Raw genomic sequence first — 22,860 nt, 5'->3', positions numbered from 1 at the left:
TTATTCTCTTAGTAGCAATTGTGAATGGGAGTTCACTCATGATTTGGCTCTCTGTTTGTCTATTATTGGTGTATAGGAATGCTTGTGATTTTTGCACATTGATTTTGTATCCTGAGACTTTGCTGAAGTTGCTTATCAGCTTAAGGAGATTTTGGGCTGAGACAATGGGGTTTTCTAAATATACAATCATGTCATCTGCAAACAGAGACAATTTGACTTCCTCTCTTCCTATTTGAATACTCTTTATTTCTTTCTATTGCCTGATTGCCCTGGCCAGAACTTCCAATACTGTGTTGAATAGGAGCAGTGAGAGAGGGCATCCTTGTCTTGTGCCAGTTTTCAAAGGGAATGCTTCCAGCTTTTGCCCATTCAATATGATATTGGGTGTGGGTTTGTCATAAATGGCTCTTATTATTTTGAGATACGTTCCATCAATACCTAGTTTATTGAGAGTTTTTAGCATGAAGGGGTGTTGAAATTTATTGAAGGCCCTTTCTGCATGTATTGAGATAATCATGTAGTTTTTGTCATTGGTTCTGTTTATGTGATGGATTATGTTTATTGACTTGCATATGTTGAACCAGCCTTGCATCCCAGGGCTGAAGCTGACTTGATCATGGCAGATAAGCTTTTTGATATGCTGCTGGATTCGGTTTGCCAGTATTTTATTGAGGAATTTTGGATAGCCAAGACAATCCTAAGCAAAAAGAACAAAGCTGGAGGCATCGCACTACCTGGCTTCAAACTATACTACAAGGCTACAGTAACCAAAACAGCATAGTACTGGTACCAAAACAGATATATAGACCAATGGAACAGAACAGAGGCCTCAGAAATAACACCACACATCTACAACCATCTGATCTTTGACAAACCTGACAAAAACAAGTAATGGGGAAAGGATTCCCTATTTAATAAATGGTGATGGGAAAACTGGCTAGCCATATGCAGAAAACAGAAACTGGACCCCTTCCTTACACCTTATACAAAAATTAACTCAAGATGGATTAAAGACTTAAATATAAGACCTAAAACCATAAAAACCCTAGAAGAAAACCTACGCAATACCATTCAGGACAGAGGCCTGGGTAAAGACTTCATGACTATAACACCAAAAGCAATGGCAACAAAAGCCAAAATTGACAAATGGGATCTAATTAAACTAAAGAGTTTCTGCACAGCAAAAGAAACTGTCATCAGAGTGAACAGGCAACCTAGAGAATGGGAGAAAATTTTTGCAATCTATCCGTCTGACCAACGGCTAATACACAGAATCTGCAAGGAACTCAAACAAATTTACAAGAAAAAAACAGACAACCCCATCAAAAAGTGAGCAAAGGATATGAACAGATACCTCTCAAAAGAAGACATTTATGCAGCCAAAAAACATGAAAAAAAGCTCATCATCACTGGTCATTAGAGAAATGTAAATCAAAACCACAATGAGATAACATCTCATGCCAGTTAGAATGGCGATCATTAAAAAGTCAGGAAACAACAGATGCAGGAGAGGATGTGGAGAAAGAGCAACGGTTTTACACTGTTGGTGGGAGTGTTAATTAGTTCTACCATTGTGGAAGACAGTGTGGCGATTCCAAAAGGATCTAGAACCAGAAATACCATTTGACCCAGCAATCCCATTACTGAGTATATACCCAAAGGATTGTAAATCATTCCACTTTAAAGACACATGCACACATATGTTTATTGCGGCACTGTTCACAATAGCAAAGACTTGGAACCAATCCAAATGCCCATCAGTGATAGACTAGATAAAGAAAATGTGGCACATATACACCATGGAATACTGTGCAGTCATAAAAAAGATGAGTTCTTGTCCTTTGCAGGAACATGGATGAAGCTGGAAACCATCATTCTCAAAACTAACGCAGGAACAGAAAACCAAACACCACATGTTCTCACTCGTAAGTGGGAGTTGAACAATGAGAACACATGGACACAGGGAGGGGAACATCACACACTGGGGCCTGTCAGTGGGTAGGGAGCTAGGGGAGGGATAGCGTTAGAAGAAATACCTAGGCCGGGCGCGGTGGCTCACGCCTGTAATCCCAGCACTTTGGGAGGCCGAGGTGGGTGGATCACGAGGTCAGGAGATCGAGACCACGGTGAAACCCCATCTCTACTAAAAATACAAAAAATTAGCTGGGCACAGTGGTGGGCGCCTGTAGTCCCAGCTACTCGGGAGGCTGAGGCAGGAGAATGGCGTGAACCCGGGAGGCGGAGCTTGCAGTGAGCCGAGATTGCACCACTGCACTCCAGCCTGGGCGACAGAGCGAGACTCCGTCTCAAAAAAAAAAAAAAAAAAAGAAGAAGAAATACCTAATGTAGATGATGGGTTGATGGGTCCAGCAAACCACCATGGCATGTGTATACCTATGTAACAAACCTGCACGTTCTGCATATGTATCCGAGCACTTAAAGTATAATTAAAATACATATATATATGTATATATATGTGATACTTAGTCATAACCGCTGAACTACTGAATACAGTATTGACCCCAGTTCATTAGAAACTTCAGAGTTTAGTGCTTCTCTGCACATATTTTCCAAATACAGTAGTTCCTTTTTTTTTTTTTTTTTTTTTGAGATGGAGTCTCGCTCTATCCCCCAGGATGGAGTTTAGCGGCCTGATTTCCGCTCACTGCAACCTCCACCTCCTGGGTTCAAGCTGTTCTCCTACCTAAGCCTCCTGAGTAACTGAAACTACAGGCATGCACCACCACACCCAGCTAATTTTTGTATTTTTAGTAGAGATGGGGTTTCACTATGTTGGCCAGGCTGGTCCTGTACTCCTGACCTCAGGTGATCTGCCTGCCTCAGTCTCCTAAAGTGCTGAGATTACAGGTGTGAGCCACTGGGCCTGCTCATTAGTTCTTGCTGGTGTAACAGGAGGGCAGAGATTAGGCCACAGTAGAAATCTACAGCCTTTCAGCTGGAAACAACTGTGAAATATCATACACTGTGAACTATTATAGTGGCTTTACAATGTTTTTACTGATATAATCACTATATTCATTTTTTTTATTTTTTTGAGGTGGAGTCTCTCTGTCACCCAGGCTGGAGTACAGTGGCGCAGTCTCGGCACACTGCAACCTCCACCTCCTGGGTTCAAGCAATTCTCCTGCCTCAGCCTCCCGAGTAGCTGGCATTACAGGCACCTGCCACCATGCCCAGCTAATTTTTGTATTTTTAGTAGAAACAGAGTTTCACTGTTTTGGCCAGGCTGGTCTCAAACTCCTGACCTTGTGATCCACCCACCTCGACCTCCCAAAGTGCTGGGATTTACAAGCATGAGCCACCGTGCCCAGCACACTACATTAATTTTTAACACCTTGTACTCGCTCATATATTTTAAAGTTGACATATAGAAATTTTCATCACAACTCTAAATAATTACAAAGGATATAATTTCTGGCATCTTATAGATACTGTTATTATAAAATAAAACTTACATTACTATTTTTAATGTACGCAATGGAGACTAAATACCACATATTCGATGGACTATATTCACCATCATCCTACTTATTCTCCAACAGTTAGAAATTTCTATTGCTTTTTCTTCTAGAACATATATTTTTGCCTCCCCAAATATTTTATTCTAAAGTAATAATTTTATGTTGGGAATTCATTTATTGATTTTATATTATAATTCTCTACAACAAAATATGGATATACATGTAAATTTAAGCTTTTAAATTCCTGTGAGTATAAGTCTCTAAGTGTTAAAATTTTTCTTCTGGATTGATTTATGCTACTTATTAACTTTATACAATTGATTAGAACAGTATATGTATAATACAAATTTTGATAAAGACAAAAAATAAAAATATATTGGAAATGCATTTATTCACAAGATGAATGGGGATTTAAAAATTTTTGTTCACTAATTCTATCAATTCCATGCCTATTTAAAAATTTTTTATAGATATAAGCATTGGGGAAACTTGTTCAATATATAAGTGGATGAGGCTTGAAGAAGTTCCCTTTAATACTATTACTTTTTTCTTTGCACTCCTGAAATATAAGCAAAAATACTCAAAGGTTTTATTCTCAAAAATTATTCTTAATAATGTATCAACTTTAACTTGAACGATCCTCTTTAAATTCTATCAAAAGCAAAAAAAAATAGGCGGGGCACAGTGGCACACACCTGTAATCCCAGCACTTTGAAAGGCCGAGGCAGGAGGATCACTTGAGCCTGGGAGTTAGAGACCAGCCTGGCCAACATGGCAAAACCCTGTCTCTATTAAAAATACAAAAAAATTAGCTTGGCGTGGTGGCACACTCCCGTAATCCCAGCTACTTGGGAGGCTGAGGCAGGAGAATTGCTTGAGCCTGGGAGGCAGAGGCTGCAGTGAGCTGAGATCACTCCACTGCACTCCAGCCTCGGTGACAGAGCAAGGTTCTGTCTCAAAAAAAAAAAAAAAAAAAAAAAAAAAGCAAACAATAGAAGCCGCTCCTTGCAGACATTTATTCCCCAGCTGTTGAGGCTGTTCATACCCTCACCTTCTAGGAAAGATATCAAAACAGTTTCACCGAGATTTAACAAATGACTGCTATTATTTCTCTTAGAGGTACCTTGTTTAACCCAGTATTCTCAGGGAGAGTTCAGAAAATAGAAATAATGTTCATTTCAAAGCACCTTTTCAATACAATATTTCTTGGTAAAATGCTGTTCTTATAATGTGATTTAAATTTATTTTTATTTATTTATTCATTTGTTTACTTTTTTTTGAGACTGAGTCTCGCTCTGTCGCCCAGGCTGGAGTGCAGTGGCACCATCTCAGCTCACTGCAACCTCCGCCTCCCTGGTTCAAGCGATTCTCCTGCCTCAGCCTCCTGAGTAGCTGGGATTACAGGTGCGCAGCACCACACCTGGCTAATTTTTTTTGTAATTTTAGTAGAGACGGGGTTTCACCATGTTGGTCAGGCTGGTCTCGAACTCCTGACCTCATGATCCACCTGCCTTAGACTCCCAAAGTGCTGGGATTACAGGCGTGAGCCACTATGCCTGGCCACTTTAAATTTATTTTTGTCAAACCTGAGGAGATGCAGGTTTTGCTCATTTAATTTATGAAAATGTATCTAGTTAGTTAAGTCAGTCCTATTTGTGAAACAAACGAGGTAAATCAGAGTTACTTTGTGAAAAAAAGTCTAACTTCTTTTTTGTCTAAGTTCATTTTCAATACAAATATGTGTTCATATATGTTTCAAGAAAGATTATAAGCCATTGGGAAATAAATTAGAGATAGCATCTAGAAACATTAGTAAAGACAAGACGAAAGTTAGACTGCTCTAGTGTAATTGGCTTCTCCACTTTATGTTATAAACTAAGATGAAAAGAATATGCTATTTATTACTTATTTTGAAACAATGCACTAAAATGTGTCACTAAAGTTACAAGTAAGTCATTAAGTGAGCAGTATGATAAAAGGCATTGTATGCTTCTGTTATTTATTTGTTTATTATCTGTTCTTTTAGACAGAAAGTCTCATTCTGTTGCCTGGGCTGGAGTGCAGTGGTGTGATCAATGGTTCACTGCAACCTTGAACTTCTGGGCTCAAGTGATGCTCTTGTTACTATGTATGGCATGTGTCAAATAAAAGTATTTGGCTTTCAGAATAGTTAAGTAAGAATCATGTATAAAAATCAGCAATAGAGCAGGGCATGGTGGCTCACGCCTGTAATCCTAGCTCTTTGGGAGGCTGTGGCAGGAGGATTGCTTGAGGCCAGGAGCTCGAGACCAGTCTGGGCAACATGATGAGACTTTAAATGTAGAGCTTTCGTGCTTGCAAGAAAGAAATGTAAGTTTGCAGGTGACAGAAAGGAAGCAGGTCTTGAAATCAGAGGGAAAAGATTCCAGCTGCCATTGCAATTGCTGGTGGCAGTGGGGGCTGGGGAGAAAATGTCATAAGTCAAGAACTTGGATTTTAAGGCATACCTAGGAATGAAGCACCTAGTCCTGGGCCTGGTACAGACAGATAATCCTGTGTGAAGCTGGAACTCTCAAAGAGTGGCACCCTCAGTGAAAGGACACATAGAAAAAAATCTACTCACCAGCCCAGAGAGGTGACAAGAAAATACATATTTTCTTGTCTATCTGTGTGTATGCATGTATGCACGTATGTATGTATGTATGTATGTATTTCTTGTCTGTCTTTATATATGCAGAAGAAAGAGTTAGAAAAAAGAATTTCTGCAGAGTCATTAAAAACCCAGACCTGCTTTTCACATTGCTTTTGACTTTGCTTAATACTCTCCTTGTGGTCAAGAAACACTTAAATTAAGAAGTTAACATAAAAATTGATTCTGGGCCAATGGTAAACCCTAGAGGCACTTATAGGAGCAAACGTAAAATCACTCTGGATACTCCTTCAACCAAGGTCACATGAAGGTCTCATGGACTAAAACAAATCAATGTAAAAAAGAGTTCATAGAAAAACAGCGTAAAACACAAGAAAAAAATCACCCATAAGCTCAGTTAAGAGAACAAAACAAGAGCACTGGAGCCTTAAAATCCTGAAATATTAGACTAACATTCTAAAAGGTGATGTAAAATAAGTATTGTTTAAAATAATTACAAATGAAATAAGAAATCAAAACCCTATGATTAGGAAAAAGAGTGTATGAAGAAACAACAGGTAAATCTAGAGAACTACCAAAGGGAAATTTTAGAAATGAAAGACATAATCACCAAAATTTAAAGCAAATGGTTAAATAGCAGATAAGACACAATTAAAGAGAAAGAACCAATTAACTAGAAGTTAAAGCTGAGGCTATTTGCCAGAAGGGAGGGAGGGAGAGAGAGAGAGAGAGAAAATATGAGTGAAAAGTTGAGATATGGAAGATAGAAACATACTTAAAATAGAAGGGAGAGATAAGAGAGGTAATAGAAGGGAGGGGGCAAATGACAGTGGCTGAGAATGTCCAGGACTGAAAAAAGATGTAACTCTTCAGATTCCAGAAGCATAAGTCCTAAAAGCATAGAGAAAAGCAAATCCACATATAGCTACATTTACTGACAAAGACATACAGATGGACTTAAGAACTCAAAGAGAGGAAATATAGATTACTCACAAGGAAACAGCAATTAGACAGAAGACTTCTCATGACAACAATACAGGCCAGAAACAAAGGATTAATATCTTCAAAGTGGGTAGGAAAATATAAAAATAAATCTAGAATTCTGTACCCAGTTAAGCATACTTGAAGCATAAGATGAAATAAAGGAAGCTTCAGACAAAAAAAAAAAAAAGCTGAGAAAATTTAAACTCATAGACCTTTCCTAAAGGAGCTACTAAAATTTGTATTTCAGAAAGAAGAAAATCAAACTCAGGAAGAAATGCAACGCAAGAAACTATTATTAAATGAAAAAGAGTAATTAGGCACAGTGGCTCATTCCTGTAATCCCAGCACTTTGGGAGGCTGAGGAAGGAGGATTGCTTGAGCCCAGGAGTTCAAGACCACCCTGTGCAAGATGATGAGACCCCAGATCTACCAAAAAAAAAAAAATGCAGTGAGCTATGATTACAGTGAGCTATGATCTTGTCACTGCACTCCAGCCTGGGTGACAGAGTAAGGCCCGATCTCAAAATTTTTTTAAATCTCACAAGGACAAGGGAAGAAGAGAGAAAAAATAATAAGAGTTTGGAACCTGGAAAGCAGGTGGACAGGTGATAACTGAATTAGCAGACCTGAGAAAGCTGACTTTCAAACCAGTAGTAGGGAAAACCAAGAAGCAACGTGAAAGTAGGATTTCTCGGGATAAGAGAGTTTTTTTTGCACTGGATACGTCTGAAAGTGGGTGTGTAGGTGAGACTAAACCCAGGACGATTTCTGGTAAGTCTGTACAAGAAGCAGTCAGCATCCCCAATACTGCACAGTGGCCACTGTCCCTCTTCCACAAGGGTGGATGATTGGAAGCATGTTCTCTGAAGAATCATGCAGTGGCTCTCTGGAATGGGGACACCAGATGTAGTCGAGGTGTTCTGGTTATCTAAGGCTGCCTAAAAAACCACCCCAACACTTGAAGGTTACATAAAACAGTGACCATTATATCTCATGATTTTGTGTGTCTGAATTTGAACTGAGCAATTCTTCTGTTCCACCTGGCATCAAGAAAGGTCACTTGGTGTTATCCAGCTGGCAGATGGGCCAGTCTGGAGAACTCACATATTGGGTACCATGATAAGAAGAGCTGGAAGGTTGGTCTCAACTGGCACTGTCAACTAGAGCATCTACACATGCCCCTTCACATGGCAGGCTCAGGGTCAGGTTTCCTTCACGGAGGCTCAGGGTTTCCAGAAAGGATACTCCAAGACATCCAGGCAGAAGTTACAAGCCTTCTTATGCACGCTTGGAAGCTGTTGAACATTATTTCTGTTGCATTCTATAAATCATGCCAGTCACTAGGGCCAGTCTAGATTTAAGGCAAGGGGATTAGGCTCCATCCCTGAGTGGGGAGGGGTGGGAGGGTGCAAAGAATTTGCAGCCATCTTTCATCAAGGCCATGAGATTAACACAAGACTAGGGCTACTGTACTGAAATTGAAGAGCCATATGAAACTTAAGATGATGTCTACTGAGCTGATTGGTATTCTTCCCGCTTGGCTCCTAGAACTCTGGCAGCCAGGTTCAAACTCACCGGGATGGAGAATTTGGAATACTTTTCTTTGGGGAATCTAAGAGGAAAGACCTGAAGAGATGTAATCATTTATGCAATGAAACTGGAACAACCTGTTGGTAAACTCACCCTTGTCAAGCCCCACCCACTTACACACGCACTCAGGGCTTCCAGGCAGCTTTGTAGACCTCACTCTTAGGGTTGCGAGATAAAATATAGGACACTTAGTTAAATTTGATTTTCAGTTAAACAGTAAATAATTTTTTACTAAAATATAAAATATTCATGTACTATAAGTATGTCCTAAATACTGCATGAGACATACGTGTACTAAAAATTGTTTGTTGTTTATCTAAAATTCAAATTTAACCAGATGTCCTGGTTTTTCCTTTTTTTTTTTTTTTTTTTGAGATGGAGTCTCGCTCTGTCGCCCAGGCTGGAGTGCAGTTGCGTGATCTCCACTCACTGCAAGCTCCACCTCCCAGGTTCACGCCATTCTCCTGCCTCAGCCTCTTGAGTAGCTGGGACTACAGGCGCCCACCACCACGCCCTGCTAATTTTTTTGTATTTTTAGTAGAGACGGGGTTTCACCATGTTAGCCAGGATGGTCTCGATCTCCTGACCTCATGATCCTCCCGTCTCGGCCTCCCAAAGTGCTGGGATTACAGGCGTGAGCCAATGCACCCGGCCTTTTTTTTTTTTTTTTTTTTTTTTTTTTTGCTAAATATAGCACACTTACATAAGAGCAGAGCCAAAGGTCATCACAATATAAGGGAAGGATCTGACAATAAAGATAGAATCCAAAACACGCTAACAGAGAAAATGAAATGAGGAAGAAAAAGACTATGGGGAGAAGAAAACTTTGAGAAATCTACTATTGAGCTTCTCTGAGAAAGATCAGAAATGCTGGGCATGGTGACACAAGACTGTAGTCCCTGCTTCTCCACAGGCTAAGGTAGGAGGATTGCTTGAGCCCAGTTTGAGGTTGTAGTGTGCTATTATCATGCCTGTGAACAGCCACTGCACTCTAGCCTGGGTGACATAGAGAGACCCTGTGTCAATAAAAAAAGAATACTCTAAAAAATGAACACTCAGAGAACCAAATGGAGTTCTTTTAAATTAAAAATCTGATAGCAAAAATGAAAAACTCAGTAGAATGTTAAGAAGATAAAGTTAGAAAATATCCTAGAATGCATAGGCAAAAGGCAAAGAGAAGGGAAAGAAGTAAGAAAGGTTAAGATTAGAAAGCCATCCCTGGACATCTGGGAAACAGGGGAAGAAATGAATTAAATAATTCAATTATATATTTTGAGAACTAAAGAGCATGAATTTCCACATTGAAAGTGCTGAGTACAGTGCGATGGACAAAACCAGAACCACACCAAGGCACGTTGTGATATAGAAGACTGAGGACATAGAGAAGATCTTACGAGTGCCCAGGAGGAAATGAAGTTTCACTTAAAGAATCCAGAATGAGAATGGCATCTGATTTCTCAGTAGCAACACATGAAACTGAAAGACAATGGAATAATGTCTTTAAAATCTGAGGGAAAATAACTTCCAACATAGATTCTCATACCCATCCAAATGTAGTAGTAAAGCGTGGGGGTAAATGTATTTCAGACACGTACAATTTCAAAATATTTATCTTCCATGTACCTTTTTTCAAGAAGCTTTCAGATGGTGAAAGCTTTTCCACCAAAATAAGGACATAAATCAAGAAAGCTTTTGTGTGTGTGTTTTTTTTAAATGAATAGCAAAATGAACAACTGAAAATTGAATGATGGGGAAGGGTAATAAGCTAACACTATAGTTACAGCTTTCTAAAGTACTTTCTAGAGTACACCTAACATTTACTTACTATGTGCACTTACTATGTGCCAGTCATTATTCTAGGTGCTTCACATCAATGGTATCAATCAGTTAATCTTCACAACAGCTATATCAGCTACATTCTTGCATAGAATAGGTGTCAGTAAGTATTACTATTGACGGTATACAATTGTTATTAATTCAACAAGTCACATTAAACTTCTTGCAGCAGACTGTATTTTTCAAAATTGGCAGCAACAATATGTTCAATCCCATGTGCTCTTCCAAAAACCCTACCCCCTACCTCAGTCAAGAGATGGCATCTATGTCCTTTCCCCTTGAACCCAGGTAGGCTTCTTGGACGGGTTTCTGTGACTGCACCTCTAAAGTAATGCTATGTTGGCCAGGCGCAGTGGGTCATGCCTGTAATCCCAGCACTTTGGGAGGCTGAGGCAGGCAGATCACTTGAGGTCAGGAGTTCGAGACCAGCCCGGCCAACATGGCAAAACCCCGTGTCTACTAAAAATACAAAAATTAGCTGAGTGTCATGGTATGCACCTGTAATCCCAGCTACTCAGGAGGCTGAGGCAGGAGAATCACTTGACCCTGGGAGGTGGAGGTTGCAATGAGCTGAGATCGCACCACTGCATTCTAGCCTGGGTGACAGAGCAAAACTCTGTTTCAAAATAAACAAAAATAAATAAAGTAATGCTACGTGACTTTCAAAACCGCATCTTGAAAGGTAGTACAGCTTCCATCTAGCTCTCTCGCTCATAATATGTGCCTTTGGAGCATATAAGTACATGAAACCACCGTGCGGCAGAGATCACGTGAACAGACCACGTTAAAATAGAGTCCGAGGAACCCTGGCTGTTGAAGCCCCCAGCGGTTTGAGTTTTCCCTGTCCCAGTGCCAGACATGTGAATGATTCTGAGGCCCTCAAGATGACTCCAGCATTATCCCTGTCTCATGGCAGCCAGGCAACACACTCTGAGTGGTACCACCTAGCTGAGTCCAGTCACTCACCAGAATCATGAGAGATAACAACAATAAATGATTGTTTCAATCATCTGCCTGGGCAACAGAGTGAGACTCCACCCCAGAATTGTGGGTGTTATTTTTTTGGAGCAATAGACAAGCAGAACATTTCCAGATAAAAGTGAGTTTTAGCCTAGACTTCTGAATCTCCTATCCCTATACTCATTTAAATAGCCCAAGGCATGTAAAGAGGGGAATTTTTATCCTTAGTGGCAAGTCTCCTTTCTGATACTGTAGCTGAATCCAAAGCTTGTAGACACAAGTGATAAAAAACAGATTAATTAGATTTCATCAAAATTAAGAACTCTTCAAAAAACACTTAAGAAAACAAAAAGACAACCCACAGAATGGGGGAAAGCACATGCAAGCCTATGTCTGATAAGGTACTTGTACTCAGAATAGATAAAGAACTCTTACAACTCAGCAATAAAAAGCAACAAATAACCTAATTTAAAATGCACAAGGGCCAGGCATGGTGGCTCACACCTATAATCCCAGCACTTTGGGAGCCTGAGGCAGGCGGATCACAATGTCAGGAGTTCAAGACCAGCCTGGGCAATATGGTGAAACCCTGTCTCTATGAAAAATACAAAAAAATAGTGGGGCGTGGTGGTGGGCGCCTGTGGTCTCAGCTACTTGGGAGGCTGAGGCAGGAGAATCACTTGAACCTGGGAGGCAGAGGTTGCAGTGAGCCAAGATCACACCATTGCACTCCAGTATGGGCTGAATAGGTATTTCTGCAAAGAAGGTACACACATGGCCAATAAACACATGAAAAGGTGCTAAACATCATTGATTATTAGGGAAATGCATACCAAAACCACAATGAGATACTACTTTACAGCCATTAGGGTAGCTGTAATTGAAAAAACAGACAATAACAAGTGTTGACAAAGATGTGGAGATGCTGGAACTTTCATACAATGCTGGTAGAAATGTAAAATGTGCAACTGGTGGAAAACAGTTTGCCAGTTTCTCAAAAGGTTAAACAGTATCACCATATGACACAGGAATTCCAGTCATAGTGATATACCCAAGAGGAATAAAAGCATATGTCTGCAAAAAAACTTATACACAAATGTTCATAGAAGCATTATTCATAGTAGCCAAAAAGTGGAAACAACCAAAATGTCCAGTAACTGATGAATGGATAAACAAAATATGGAATATTCATACAATGCAATATTATTCTACAATGAAAAAGAATTAAGTACTGATACATACTACAACATGGATGAATCTTTAAAGCATTATGCTAAGTGAAAGAAGCCAGTAACTAAGCACCACATATAATATAAAATATCAGGCTGGGTGTGGTGGCTCATGCCTGTAATCCCAGCACTTTGGGAGGCCAAGGTGGGAGGATCACTTGAGGCCAGGAGTTTGAGACCAGCCTGGCCAACATGGCAAAATCCTGCCTCTACTAAAAATACAAAAATTAGCTAAGCGTGTTGGTGCACACCTGTAGTTCCAGCTACTCAGGAGGCCGAGGCACGAGAATCACTTGAACCTGGGAGGTGGAAGTTGCAGTGAGCTGAGATCACATCACTGCACTTCAGCCTGGCCGATAGAGTGAGACTCCATCTCAAAATAAAATAAAATAAAATAAAATAAAATGAAATAAAATAAAATAAAATAAAATAGTAAAATAAGCAACTCTATGGAGATAGAAATTAGATTAGTGGTTGCCTAGAGCTGAGGAGGCAGAGAGGGTGGGAAGGAAATGAAAGAGACTGCTAATGGGTACAGCATTTCTTTTTGAAGTGATACAAGTGTTCCAAAATTGATTGTGGTGATGGTTGCACAACTCTGTGAATATACAAAAAACTATTGAATTGTACACTTCACACAGGTAAACTGGTACGTGAATACCTTGACAAAGCTATTGAAAAAAAGAAAGAGATCCTTTTGTAGTTCATGGGCATAATGATTGGTATTCACGCACATGTGTGAGATGTGCCACACTCAAACCTTGTTATGACCTCGGCACATTACCCATCTGACCTGAAAAAAAAAAGGAAAGAAAAATAAAAGTCCCATAAAAGTGTTATAGACTGATTTAGTCCAATGTACAAAATACTCTGGCCTATCTGTAGAGAACTGGACAGGATATCCTGTGATGTGATGTATGGGGATGCTGTGGCAACATTTATGTCAGTTCTTCTCTCTCTTTTTTGTCTCTTTTGTCCTTTTCTTCTCCTCTCCACATAGCATATGATCTATTCTTTATTATCAGTTATCTATTGACCCAACAATGTGGATAACAAAGCCCCTGAAGACTCATTTTTATTGCTCCCAAGGCCATGGCAGCTGAGCCATTCTTCGTGCTTAGATGGGACTTGCTGCTGCACCCGGAATCAGCAGTTGATCTTGGCTGGGCTCTCTCGTGTATTGGGGGTTGACTGGAATTTGTGGGACTAGGATGGTCTCTGCTTTTCTCCACGTGTCTTTGCATTCCTCCATTGGGCTAGCTGGGACAAGCCGTCATGCTGAGGCAGAGATGCACTAGTGAGCATGCAGAAATGCACAGGTGCTTTTCAAGTCCCTGCTCGTCTCATGTCTGATAACATTCCATTGGCCTAAGTATGTCACCAGAGGAATGTTCTGTAACAGGAGGAAGGGACAATAAAATTACAAGGCAAAGAGTGTGGAGCCGGGTAGCCTTTAATTGGGGCCATTAATACGATGCATGGACCGGTTTATAAGTCCATGCTTATCTGTTTTATAAACTCTAGTTTGTTTACTAAAGATTATGAATTCAGTCATTTCCCCTCCAAGTGAAATTTTTTTCTATTTTTATTTGTTATTACAGAAGTATAAGGAATGAGTCAGAGAACATAGACAAGCTAAATGAAGACAAAGAAGTATGATATACGGCATGGTGGCTCATGCCTGTAATCCCAGCACTTTAGGAGGCTGAGGTGGGAGGATTGCTTGAGCCCAGGAGTTAAGACCAGACTGGGGCAACATAGTGAGACCCTGTCTCTACAAAAAATTTTTTTAAAAAGTATGAATTGTCCCTTTCCTAGAGACAATCACTCTTGAGATACAGTCTTCCAGGTATTTCTCTCTACATTTGTGTATAGGTAAATATACACATATATATCTTTCTCATTATGTATGTATAGATACATACATGTATGTGTATAATAAGAAATATTAATTTAGAACCGTCATTTCATCTTGATGAAGTTAGGTTTCACTGAGTGATATGTAAAACTCACCTTCTGCATGTGGAAATTCATTGTCTTCAGGCACAGCCATCTTACGCTGTGTATAACTCCTGTCTGTGGAATGAGACACTTTGGCTTCTGCAGCAGGCTTGCCTTCTGGTATTCACGTGGTCAGTAATATTACCACATGTCCCACAAGATGGTAAACGCTGACACACAAATGTTATATAGTCATCATGTATTTTCTTGAGAAATTAAAATTATTTATTTAAACATATACTTTATTTCCATTCCTTTTGAGCCTTTTTTTTTTTCTTGAAAGCAGAGTCTTGCTCTATCACCCAGGCTGCAGTGCAGTGGTGCGATCTCGGCTCACTGCAACCTCCGCCTCTCGGGTTCAAGTGATTCTCCTGCCTCAGCCTCCTGAGTAGCTGGGATTACAGGTGTGTGCCACCACGCCAGCTAATCTGGCTAATTTTTGTATTTTTAGTAGAGATGGGGTTTCACCATGTTGGCCAGGCTGGTCTCAAACTCCTGACCTCAGGTGATCCACCCGCCTCGGCCTCCCAAAGCACTGGGATTACAGGCCTAAGCCACCGCGCCTGGCCTTCTTTGAGCCCATTTTTGTCAAACAATTTATCACCAGTATAAGGGTGTAACCAAACAAATTTTTGTTTATAAAGAATCATAAGGCCGGGCGCAGTGGCTCACGCCTGTAATCCCAACACTTTGGGAGGCAGAGGTGGGCAGATCACTGGAGGTCAGGAGTTTGAGACCAGCCTGGCCAACATGATGAATCCTTGTCTCTACTAAAAATACAAAAAATTAGCCAGGCATGGTGGTACACACCTGTAATCCCAGCTACTTGGAAAGCTGAGGCAGGAGAATTGCTTGAACCCAGGAGGCAGAGGTTGCAATGAGCCGAGATCGCGCCACTGCATTCTAGCCTGGGCGACAGAGTGAGACTCCATCTCAAAAAAAAAAAAAAAGAATCATAGATTTTACCATACAATAAATACCAAAACCACTGTAACAAGAGTGTCCATGTACCTTCTATATTCTTTATTGCAGGACTGTTCAGCCTTTATTTCCTGCACATAGTTTATATAATCTAATCTAGAATTTCTCATGTTTCCCACTGACTCTGTTGCCTGGCTGGCCTCATCCTACTGTCTTGTATACCAAATAATCATCAGGAGCAGGCACATCTAATACTTCTCCCACCACTACTCAAGATTGTAAAGAGTTCACCTTCCTTGCCTTATTTTACTGATAAGTGCCCAGCAGACTGCCCTTGAAAGAGACTTAATAGTTATCTTGCCTCTGGGAAGAGTTGGGGGGAAAAGTACTCATCATTACTAGTGATATTCCACTTTTAACCTTGTGTCACAAACCTGTGTTTGCTGCACACGTGTCTTATACACTAGAGACAGGGTAGGAACTGAAGCACAAAGTGAAGGTTTACCAAACTCATTCCAGCATATTATAAAGCAACTATGAATATGTGGCTAAAAAATGACAAATGGCCAGGCACGGTGGCTCATGGCTGTAATCCCAGCATTTTGGGAAGTCGAAGCAGGTGGATCACTAGAAGTCAAGAGATAGAGACCATCCTGGCCAACATGGTGAAATCCCATCTCTACTAAAAACACAAAAATTAGCTGGGTGTAGTGGCACACACTTCTAGTCCCAGCTACTTGGGAGGCTGAGACAGGAGAATTGCTTGAACCTGGGAGGTGGAGGTTGCAGTGAGCTGAGATCGCACCACTGCACTCCAGCCTGGCGACAGAGCAAGACTCAATCTCAAAAAAAAAAAAAAAAAAAAAGACAAATGAGACAAATGCTAAAATAGAGATGGTGACTGGTCCACAGTAAACTTGAAGCAAGGTCACCCTAATTATAAAGCTATAGTAACTAAGACAGTGTGGCATGGGCACAGGGATAGACAACTGGAAGAATAGAGAGACCAGAAATTGACCTATGGATAAATGGAGACCTGATAGATGACATATACATGGGGAAGAGTAAATAGTACTGGAAAATTTGGTTATCTACGGAAAAAATGAAAGTGGACCCTTACCTTACATCAATCATAAAAATCAATTCAGGGTCAGGCCTGGTGGCTCACACCTGTAATCCCAGCACTCTAGGAGGTTGAAACAGGGCAGACTGCTTGAGCTAAGGAGTTTGAGACCAGCCTGGGCAACATAGTGAGACCCCTGTCTCTGCCAAAAATACAAAATTTAGCCAGGCATGATGGTGCACACCAGTAGGCTCAGCTACTCAGGAAGCTGAGGTGGGAGGATCACTTGAGCCCAGGAGGTCAAGGCTGCAGTGAGCCAAGATCACACCACTGCACTCCAGCATGGGTGACAGAGTCAGACTCCATCTCAAAAAAAAAAAGAAGGGAATACCATCAATAATCAATTCAGAATGGACCTAAATGTGAAGGGCAAATGTTTTAAATATTTAGATAATAGAATGAGTAGAATAGCTTTATGACTTTGGGGTGGAGAAGGATTCCTTAAATAAAACACAAAAAGCACAAACCTTTAAAAAATGATAAATTTGAGACTACATTAAAATCAATAATTTTTGTTTATAAAAATACCATAAAATGCATAAAATGACAGGCTAAAACTCAATCAAAATAGCTGCAACTCTAGTAACAGAAAAGTTTAGCATCCTGAATATGTAAAGAACTCCTGTGAATCAATAAGAAACAACACAAGAGAAAAAGCAATGCAAAAAAGACCTGTCAAGACATTTTACAGAATAAAAAAGATGAATTGGGCATGGTGGCTCATGCCCATAATCCCAGCACTTTGGGAGGCCAAGGCTGGTGGATCATCTGAGGTCAGGACTTCTAGACTACCCTGGCCAACATGGTGAAACCCTGTCTCTACTAAAAATACAAAAATACAAATTAACCAGGTGTAGTGGCGCATGCCTGTAATTTCAGCTACTCGGGGGGCTGAAACAGGAGAATTGCTTGAACTTGGGAGGCAAAGGTTGCAGTGAGCTGAGATTGCGCCACTGCACTCCAGCCTGGGTGATATAGTGAGACTCCATCTCAAAATATATATATATATATATATATATATATATATATATATATATATATATATATACACACACACACACATGAATTGTCAATAAGTACACAAAAAAGATGCTTGACCTCATTCATAGTCAGGGAAATGCAACACCAATCCTTGGTAAGGCATACTATCACTGCTAAAGAGTCAGAAACCAACAAGTGTTGATAAGATGTGGAGCAACTAGAACTCTCATTCACTGCAACTGAGAGTATAAACTGTACAACTAATTTGCAAAACAGTTTCATATTTTATGAAAAGTGCACAAACCTTATGACTCAGTGATTCAATTCTCACATGTTTACATCCTAGAAAAACTCTTGAGGATGGGTACCAGGAGACATGTGGGAAGTGATCTTAAAACATTGTTTTTATAGCAAACAAACAAACAAATATAATTGGAAGCAACCCATTATTTATAGATTGGAGATAAATTGTGGGATATTCATGAACTACAGTTACATGGATCAACATGGTTGAATATAAAACACTACTGAGTGAAAAAAATTATTATGTACTTTATTATGTATTTGATTTATTTATTTATTTATTTATTTATCTATTTATTTATTTATTGAGACAGAATGTCGCTCTGTCACCCAGGCTGAAGTACAGTGGTGTGATCTTGGCTTAGTGCAACCTCTGCCTCTTGGGTTAAAGTGATTCTCCTGCCTCAGCCTCCTGGGTAGCTGGGTTTACAGTTGTGTGCCACCACACCCAACTAATTTTTGTATTTTTAGTAGAGACAGGGTTTTGCCATGTTGGCCAGGCTGGTCTTGAACTCCTGACCTCAAGTGATCTGCCTGCCCTGGCCCCCCAAAGTGCTGGAATTACAGGCATGAGCCACCACAGCCAGCCTATTATGTGTTTTAAACAATATTATGTATCTAATAAATACATTATAGTATAATTTTGTTTATATAAATTATACCTTTTAAAAACAGCAAAACCAAACAATATTTTTGTGGATACCTACATGTGTAGAAATAGCATAAAAACATGCTAGCAAATGCCAAAGAAGATATTCAGAGTGATGACTATGCATGGGGAGAGAGGGAAGTAAATGGGTTTGGGGAGAGATTCATAAACGGTTTCAACAGTGTTAATCGCTTTGTTTCTTTTTTTAAAGACCTGAAACAATTAAGGGAACACACTAATATTTTATGATGCTGGTGGTGGCTTTATGGAAGTCAATATATTTTTTTCTCTATATAGTCAATTAGTATACATAACATATATAAAAAAAGCTCATCGTCACTGGTATTAGAGAAATGCAAATCAAAACCACAATGAGATACCATCTCACGCTAGTTAGAATGGCGATCATTAAGAAGTCGGGGAACAACAGATGCTGGAGAGGATGTGGAGAAATAGGAACACTTTTACACTGTTGGTGGGAGCATAAATTAGTTCAACCATTGTGGAAGACAATGTGGCAATTCCTCAAGGATCTAGAACGAAAAATACCATTTGACCCAGCAATCCCATTACTGGGCATATACCCAAAGGATTATAAATCATTCTACTATAAAGACACATGCATAGGTATGTTTAGTGCAGCACTGTTCACAATAGCAAAGACTTGGAACCAACCCAAATGCCCATCAGTGATGGACTGGATAAACAAAATGTGGCACATATACACCATGGAATACTATGCAGCCATAAAAAAGGATGAATTCATGTCCTTTACAGGGACATGGATGAAGCTGGACCATCATTCTCAGCAAACTAACATGAGAACAGAAAACCAAACACTGCATGTTCTCACTCATAAATGGGAGTTGAACAATGAGAACACATGGACACAAGGAGGGGAACATCACACGCTGGGGTTGGGGGTTGGCGATTGGGGGGCTAGGGGATGGATAGCATTAGGAGAAATACCCAATGTAGATGACGGGTTGATGGGCACAGCAAACCACCATGGCATGTGTATACCTATGTAACAAACCTGTACGTTCTGTACATGTACCCCAGAACTTAAAGTATATTAAAAAAAAAGAAAAGAAACCTTTTTTTCAAAGACACACACACACACACACACACACACACACACACAAAGTGAAGGAGAAAAGTGCTGACCTGCAGCCACCCTCAGTGGGAGCTGACTTCTGCACCAACTCCCTCTCTCGCTCAGTGGCCCTAGCCCAGTGCCAAACAGGACTGTGGGCTGGGAGAATCCCCCTGGGATTCTGCCTCCCTGCAGACTAGGGCACCTGGGGAGATATGAGGCTGGACTGAATCTGTCCCATTTTGATGTTCCTTACCCTACACGAGGCTTTGTGGTGAAGGGGCTAGGGAGAGTGGGTCCCGGTCACACATTCCCCCAGCTGGCTGCCCACTGTGCTTCTTACCTGCGGCCACCCCGCGTGCCTCGGTGAACACTGTGTCTGGTGCAAAGGAGGTATACAAAATGTGTTTGTTGAATTGATCCAAGCCATTATCAGCACTTCAGTGGGCTGGGAGGACATGAAAATAGCTGCATTGTGAAGTGGTGTTTGCTGGTGCCCGTCCTGTCCCCTGCCTCTGCCAGCTGTCTCATGACATTCCTTAGGCAACCTGGCCCGTTTGCAGGAAGTTGACAGCAGGTATTCAGAAATTTTAGGATTTGGGCTTAATTTCAGATAAGCAGGACAACCTGGGCTCTCTCACAATGAAAAATAGATTCTGCTGTTTTTTTCCTGCCTTTTTAACATTTCAAGCCAAGTTCCTATGCCCATCCACCCATATAAAACTTCCTTGTTCAGAAAGTCATCTGCGCAACTGGCAAAGGCACCAGCTCAGAGTTTTCTATTTTTATTCCTGTGTGTAATCAATGGGAACACACTGTGACGGAAATAAAGAATTATGAATTGATAAGAGCAAACCATTGATATTTGTTTTTGTTCCTGGGCAAGCTAGTGAAGGAACATGTACCTAATGTATAGAAATACAATGGTCATTTTATGCTTCTGTCTTTTTACAGAAGCACTCAACAATTTCTGTGTTTATTTTCAGGAAGGAAAAAGAAACACTTTCAAGATTCAAATTGGGTAAGCTTTTGAAAAGTTTCCACACAGGCTGATTTTCTAGAAACATTGAAATATAAGACATTATCAGCCCTTTCTCCTCTAAATTATTAACCTGTGACTTCAATACCTATTCTCTGTCATCCTCTTACAATAAAAAATAATTGATTCTCCAACTCAGTAACACTATTGTTAATTTTTTAAAAATCTCATTTCAAAAATTGTACTCTAACATAAACTGTTTTTTTTTTTCTTTTCTTTTCGTTTTTTTGAGATAGAGTCTCTCTCTGTCACCCAGGCTGGAGTGCAGTGGCACCATCTCGGCTCACTGCAACCTCCACCTCCCGGGTTCAAGCGATTCTCCTGCCTCAGCCTCCTGAGTAGCTGGGACTGCAGGTGCCTGTCACCATGCCCGGCTAATTTTCTGTATTTTTAGTAGAGACGGGGTTTCACTGTGTTAGCCAGGATGGTCTCGATCTCCTGTCCTCGTGATCCACCTGCCTTGGCGTCCCAAAGTGCTGGGATTACAGGCGTGAGCCACCGCGCCCGGCCCAAACTGTTTTTATTTTCCTCAGTCATCCTGCCCCATACAAAGATACTCTCTTTACATAGTAGAATCGCAGCATATAGTTTTATATTCTGTTATTTCACTTACGTATATGATATGAATTCAAAATAAAATGGCATGTGAGTCTCATGACCTTATAGTCATGTTGACAATACTCTATCACATATGTATTTACATAAATATAGATTAAAATTTTATTTTAAAATGATCTGTGTGCATTTTTATTGTATGTACATGTCATCTCAATGTTAAAACCATTCAGACTTTTAAAAGTTACCTCTTTCACACTGTCAGGCTTCTGAACTAAGATAGAGAAAAGACTTGTTTAGAGCCTAAAGCTGAGCAAAAGTGAGATACCTGGAAGAGTGAGTCATAGGGGCAGAAAGCAGAATGACAGTTTCCAGGGGCTGCGGGGAGGGAGGAATGCAGAGTTGTTGTTTAACAGGAGAGTTGTGGGGATAGATGATGATTCACAGCAACGTGAACGTATCTAATGCCACTGATCTGTATGCTTAAAAATGGTTAAAATGAATCCCAGCACTTTGGGAGGCCGAGGCGGGCAGATCACGAGGTCAGGAGATCAAGACCATCCTGGCTAACATGGTGAAACCCCGTCTCTACTAAAAATACAAAAAATTAGCCAAGCATGGTGGCGGGTGCCTGTAGTCCCAGATTCTCAGGAGGTTGAGGCAGGAGAATGGTGTGAACCCGGGAGGCAGAGCTTGCAGTGAGCCAAGATCGTGCCACTGCACTCCAGCCTGGGCGACAGAGCAAGACTCTGTCTCAAAAAAAAAAAAAAATTAATAATAATAATAATAATAATAATAATAGTTAAAATGGTAAACTTTATGTTATCTATATTTTGCCACAATAAAAAGAAGTTTTAAAAAACTAAATCAGGATCATTAGAAAATAATGTTTGCTTCTTCAAAGTCATTTTGAAATGTGAAAAAATGTGAATAAGAAATATATTAATGTTAAAAACTTCTTGAGTTTAGAATAGTAGGTTCAGAAACAAGTGAATAAAGGAATTTCACCTTAAAAGTAAATAAAAATTAAACTAAACAGATGTGGTTCATAGACATACGGGAAATGAAGTCTTTGAAATTCTGGGAGGCCCAGAATTGGTAATTAGTTAACTAGTTCAAAGTCTCATGCATAGTGAATGACAGAGACTTGTGAAAACCTAGGCAATGTCTACTAGACAGTATAAAATGATTTAGGTTTTCAACCTCTTGATAATTTGAATTTTTAAATGTTATATTGTATTTGAATTTGCTTTTAAATTCATTAAATATGTATTGTCTTCAATTTTTTAAAAATAGTGTTTCTGGTTATAAAAGTACATATGTCCTTTGTAGACAATTTTAAAATAAAGTATAAATTAAAAACCATCTCTGGCCGGGCACAGTGGCGCACGCCTATAATCCCAGTACTTTGGGAGGCCAAGGCTGGCAGATCATGAGGTCAAGAGATTAAGACCATCCTGGCCAACATGGTGAAACCCCGTC

At 40.1% G+C, this 22,860-nt stretch overlaps 1 protein-coding gene and 1 non-coding gene across 2 annotated transcripts in view; both read left to right on the top strand.

Annotated features, from left to right (window-relative positions):
• Positions 1-22,860, top strand: part of ANXA4 (annexin A4) — a 187,879-nt gene that overhangs the window by 10,178 nt on the left and 154,841 nt on the right. The window lies entirely within an intron of this gene.
• On the top strand, positions 13,402-13,504 carry LOC115933649 (small nucleolar RNA U13). Its single transcript, XR_004069513.1, has one exon. It is a non-coding gene; the product is annotated as a small nucleolar RNA U13 (small nucleolar RNA).

Source organism: Gorilla gorilla, chromosome 12 (assembly GCF_029281585.2).
Source record: "Gorilla gorilla gorilla isolate KB3781 chromosome 12, NHGRI_mGorGor1-v2.1_pri, whole genome shotgun sequence".
Taxonomy (NCBI): domain Eukaryota; kingdom Metazoa; phylum Chordata; class Mammalia; order Primates; family Hominidae; genus Gorilla; species Gorilla gorilla.
The sequence above is the reverse complement of the archived record's forward strand: the minus strand, read 5'-3'. Positions and strand labels throughout refer to the sequence as shown.